Source organism: Pygocentrus nattereri, chromosome 6, assembly GCF_015220715.1.
Source record: "Pygocentrus nattereri isolate fPygNat1 chromosome 6, fPygNat1.pri, whole genome shotgun sequence".
NCBI classification, from domain to species: Eukaryota; Metazoa; Chordata; class Actinopteri; order Characiformes; family Serrasalmidae; genus Pygocentrus; species Pygocentrus nattereri.
This window is the reverse complement of record NC_051216.1, coordinates 22740173-22746256: the sequence shown is the minus strand read 5'-3', so window position 1 is coordinate 22746256 and position 6084 is coordinate 22740173.

Genomic DNA, 6084 nt, shown 5'->3' with positions numbered 1-6084 from the left:
CCCGTCTCCTCTGTTTTATTGGCATTGAGTGATGAGATAATATGGGTCTTTGTGCAGGTGTGGTTTATTCCCTCTAGACTACTGCTTTATCCTTTGAATGAATCTGGGACATTACCTCTCACCCATGTATGAATAATAACAGTAGATGATGTTACTGAGATTCTGTTCAGCATCTGGCTTTGTAGCTGCTGCACTGTAACTTAATTCTGCTGCATTCTTCAAATATATAACTTATAATATAGTAAATTACAGCCATTAAAAGCACCAGTGATATTTCATAGCTCATGAAGTGGCAGTGAAATACACTCTTAAAAACAAAAAGTTCCTCACAGGTTCTTGGCTTGGACATATGGTTCATATAGAATGTTTACTTTATGTGGAAATTATTCACTCATACTCATAATGCAGCTCATTTACAAGAACCATCTGCTAAAAGGTTATTTAGGTTTCACCCCAAAGAACCCCTTCTGGCACCTTTTTAAGAGCACAATAGTGTACATGTCTCTATTGTAAGGCACTGAGTGCATGTTACTATTTATCATTTACATTTTCTTTGGAGAGGCGCACAGAGGTCTCATGAGGTCACAGCCCCATGATGGATTTGGCCAACCATGAGGAACAGAAATCAAAGAGTATCTGAATGGAAATCACTCATTTGCACAGACAAAGAGCAATAACCATTTCAGCATCAATCATTAGACATCATGGACCATAGATTTTCTACGTTACAGCACATTTAACGCAGATTATCTGTGAGGCCAGCCATGAAGTGATGTGATGCTGGAATGCAGCTGTGGTCTTTGATGCTCACAAGTCCAACTGAATCAATCTCACCAAACACAAAATGATCCATTAGCTGCTCTAAAATAGCCAATTTGGGGCAGATCTTTCTCTACATCCATGTGCTTTGAATGACAGTAGCTTTCCTTTTGCCCCAAGACTATTTCCTATTCTAAAAAACCCTGATCTTTTCTCAAATCCAGCCTCGGCCGCCTCTATCTCCACTGTCATTCCCCATTTCTCAAATTAATAGCCCAGAGAGGGAGTTTTACAGGGTGATCATCGCGGCGCCGAGCTTTCTCAGCCCCCTCAGTGAGACGAAGCTGCATTCATTATTCACTCTTTTAAAGATATTTATCATAAAAGTCATCAGACCTTGCTCTCTTTCAGACTCACCGTAAGAGCTCATGGGAAGCCAATTTCAGGCCCTGCCCTGGCTGAATGCATTTTATTTTTAATACAGGAGAAGAAAGTATGTGTGTCTATGCGTGTTAGCAAAGTTTCAACATTTCTAATATTTTTGAACTGATTAATTTAATGTACCTGCATATGCAGTGTATATATTAAATTCTCTGGATTAAAATTTTAGCGTATTGTTAAGTCTATGCTTTACGAAAGGGAAGATGTGAGATAACACAGTGTTTGACCACTGAAGAGTTTTGTAATTATATATGAATCTTCTGTTCTCTCTTTAGTCTGTTCAGCCTCTCATTTGTGATAATGTCAATGTTTAAATGTTTTTTGAGTATGTAAAGGAGAATTAAACACTTGAACGTCTGGTTCCTTTTGCCACTACTGTGAACAGTTCTGACACTGTTTCTCTTGAACAAAGCATTTTTGTTTACATTTTAACCATTTAATTAGGCAAATTTTGGAAAAATGTGTTTACATTCGTGGATTAATTTTCATAGTGGTCTACCCTGAACATGTGTAGGATTGCTGTAAGATATAAATGTTGTTTGCTGTTTTACCCATTAAGCAAGTGGGTAGTTATAGGTAACATCTAAAGCATTAGTGGTGATAACATTGTTGAGCTTAATTAAATTGATGCATAATTATGGAGTTAATTGGGAGGCAGGTGTCTCAGGCCTGGGGAGGTAATTGAAAGATAATGAAAACAAAGAGAGGCAGTGTGAACAGTAGAATCTGTTCTAGCCTTTAATACCACTATTACTCTGCGCTGAGGCACAGACACAGTCCACTGACCACCCAGACGAGACTGGGCCAGACTGTTTCCTGTCTGCTATTATATAAAGGGCATTATTCTGTGCAACAGCCTAACAGACACAGAAAAAATATGAAAAACGTTTCTTAAATTAAAGGTTTCTGTATTGTGGAACAATACAGCCTCACAATGACATAGGCTTTTGTTATGTTATTGTTATAGAGTTGCATTGTATGCATTTAGCTATTCAGGCTTTGTGGTACCTTGGAGAGTTCCATTTAAAATGACTGAGTGTGTTCAGTTAGTGCTTTATGAAGTCTCTGACACACAGCCAAAAGAAGTCACACTTAATTCACATTAGCTGCCCAGCCTAAGCAGAGCCTCCATTTCTGCATCAATTTCAATTACAAGCATTATTAAACCTAGACTAGACTTTGGGAATAAAAAGCTTACCTCTGCCATCTCCCCCCCCCGCCCCCCTTTCTCTTTCTCTCTCTTTCTCTGTGAAATGGGTAGCAGACTAAGTACCTGCTGTCTGAATCTACGCTGCACGCGCACATACACACACACACACACGCACGCACACACATGCACTTATTCACTCAGCATACCATAGGCATGCACATTATAAAGCAATGCACATAAAAAAAATGGAAAGGCCAGATGTTTTTTCAAATTTTGCTTTTTTGGTGCTCTGTTCTACAGCTCAGTCAATGGGTTCTGGTGGTGGTGTCTTGGCATATGCATACATTGTTTATTGTTCAAACCCTTTTTAGCATTTTTCTCATCAATCCATTCCTTTTTTCCTATTATGAATTCATGAACTGGACTGCTTCTCCCTTCTTTCATGACACACTACTGCTCAAAAGTCAGAAACCACCTATCAGCAGGTATTTCTCATTAGATACAATATACAGGATAAATGGGAAAGTCAAAGAAGAATAAAACTGGAAATTAAAAAAAGGAAATAAAAAATACAAAGAAATTGTCACCAAATTGTTTAATTCTAAGGGATGAAGAGAGGTTAGAATATGGTCATGTTGAAATGACTTATGACTGTTCTGGGCACACAAACCCACAGAAATGTTATGAAATAATGAAAATGTGCATTCAGGGGCCTCATTACTGTGTCTTGCCCAGGGCCCCAGACTCACTAAACGCACCTCTATAAATACAAAAGTCTAAAAGTTTGTAGACACCTGCTCACAAATGTATTCACAAACTAGGCAGAGTGGCTACTTTTGAACATAAATGGCTGGTTTCCCTGACATGGCTGAAGCCTAGTCTTGGACTAAACTGCTGTGTCAATGATAATTTGTCATTAAAATTCCGTTTAATCAAGGTTTAGGCTTAACACGGGTCTGGAAAATGTAAAATGGCCCATCACACACCGTTATAGCTTTTCTTACTCGTGTTTCTCCACTGTCTCTCCAGCGCCCTCGTGTGGTCACAGCGCTGTATGCCTGTAGCTTAGTCTCCTCACTGTTCTGGCTGTAGGCTGATGATATATAGTCCTGGCTCCAGTCCCTGAAGGCCTGATGTGCTGATGTGTTCTGCACTCCTGGGACTGCCTGCTGCATTAGGCTCCTGATAAATACTGACAGCCCGTTTTGTGCATGACTCCTTTAATCAAATGCTGATGGTGATATTGGCGAGGGCGGCTTGGACTGGTGCCAGAGTCTGTCTCTCACAGACATTGTCTGTTTTCTGCTCTCTCTCACACACGCATGCAAAATGATCAGCCAATAAAAAATAAAATAAAATAAATCAGCCTATTTATATCCACTGCAAATGAGCCGTGGTGTCCTCACTCCTACTACTGATTATTTTACACATTTTCATCTTCACTGCTGTCAAATTAGTAAAATGAGACTCATCAACAAAACAAGCACAGCCACTTCCACAGATATTGATTCTGCCGTGAAGCATGGCTCGCTCCAGAACAGAGGGACTTTTACTATGGAAAGATTTACTGGGATTCAAATACAATTTCACTCACAGCATGTGAGGGTCTGACAGGTCTCCTGTTAAAGCATAAAGACTTTGTGGTAAATGTCTGAGAGAAGAACCTTTAAACAATTAGCACTGGGAAGAGCGCCGTTACAGATTGTTATCATGAACAGAAAAGTACAAGAGAAGTTACAAGATGAGGCACAAATACAGACCCACATACGGTATGACAGACACAAAGAGCGCTGAATGATCGCCTGAGCAGCATCATTAAAAGCTGCAGCACTTAACCAGAGGCGGAGCTACTGATCACTGACCTATCCAATCAAATGGGGAAGCATATTTATTATGGAGATTTTTTAAAGGTGAGTAAGTCTGATTTGTTTTCTGTGAGTGCTGTCATTGTATTTCGACCAGTCAAAATCATCAAGATCTTCACCAAGCTCTGCCTCCTTTTCATAGCTCCACCCCTGGTCAAAGAAATCGTCTAACGTCATTTCAGTGCATTGAGTCGTCAAAAGGTAAGACATACAAGGACCATAAGCATTTTCTACACCCACTCTGGCACTACACGTTTGTGTACAGTGATTGTGTTTAGGTTTTTTAAGGTTACTGCGTTTTCTCATCTTTGTACGTCTCAGCTGTCTTAGTTCAGAAGGCGTGCTTTATAGTGGAGTGCTGCAGTGTTGGTTGTGTGTTGTATCACCATAAGGCACAAGCCTTAGAATAGGTAAAGTTCGGTGATGACAGCACTGTTGTCATGACACTACAAAATATTAATGTTTGGAAACTGTATCAACCAAGATGGCCATGTTTTTTTGATATTTGAAATTTAAAGTAAACGTGAATAATGCTGTTATTGATTAAAAGAAAGAATTGACACAAAAATATCAAAATGCAACTTTTCATGGCACTAATAAGAAGTCATTACTTTTACTGTTTTATTTAAGCAATGATTTCCACTAGACTTTTCACAAGCAAGATGTACATTTTGAAATGATTGTATTCTATTTATTACATACCCATATTTACTTCTTCCCAGCAAATATGTACTTGTTACATGTGTATATTCAGTTTTTTTTACATAACCATTTGTACTTGTACATTTAAGAACTACACTTCCCTGATTACTAATAATGTTTTTAGTTGTTGAACTTCTGAAATCAGAGATTATGGATTAAAAGATAAAATGCCTTTCCATTCTCAGACTACTGAGGACAGCAGTCTGATGCAAGGGCATAGCTGGAACTGTTAAAATGTGATGTGCAGTTGAAACAAACTTCTTTACTGGGGTGGTGCACTGCACAGAAAAAAAAAAAAAACTAAAAAAGTGCTACTGTATTAAAATGACTAAATGTGATGCATAGTCTTTTCTCTGTACATAACTAAACCTATCCATCATGTTGATGTAAAATTTTATTAAACAAAGACAAAACTGTTGCTGTAATATACTGGCGATTCATGAGTAAAATATGTGTTTGAATCATGTAAATAAAATGCATTACTTTTGTTCAGGGAAGATTTATTTTACTACAAACAGTTTAATGTCTATATAAAACTTTATGTAGACAGGCCAGTGAAGGTATTATTTAAGACACACTACATGAGTCTAATGATTAAAAGGCTAGCCAGACAGCACTGTATAAAGAAAGCTATGATGTAGTCAAAGCAATTAGCATGATAAACAATTATAGTTAACTCATTTTTGATAGTTAACTCATTAGTATCACACAGCCTAGTTCATAAGGTAGCTCACAGAGCAACACTGCTGTAGGGACCCAGCACACATTCACTCATCTGTCTGCTTCACAGATTAGCCTATCACAGCATGGTACGCTATTATGCAGTGTCATCAGACTGATTGGTAGCGACCAAAAGGCACATTTTCATAAAAGCGTAACTGATGCTTTATTGATGATGCCCGACTTTTTTAAATTTAGATTTTTGACTAATTTTCCATAAGAGGGATGGGCAGAAGGGTGACCATTCTTCTGGCTAGATTGCCACTGGCCACCCCTTGACTACACCTCTTGTCTGATGCAACATGTTATAACTAGTCTTGTGCTATTTTTCCTTACAAATATTGCCAAAACATTGGACTTTTCATCCTATATTGAGTTTGTACAATATCAGCATTCTAATTAATAATCTGAATTTGAGCTGCCAGCGTCCATCAATCAGAGATCGTC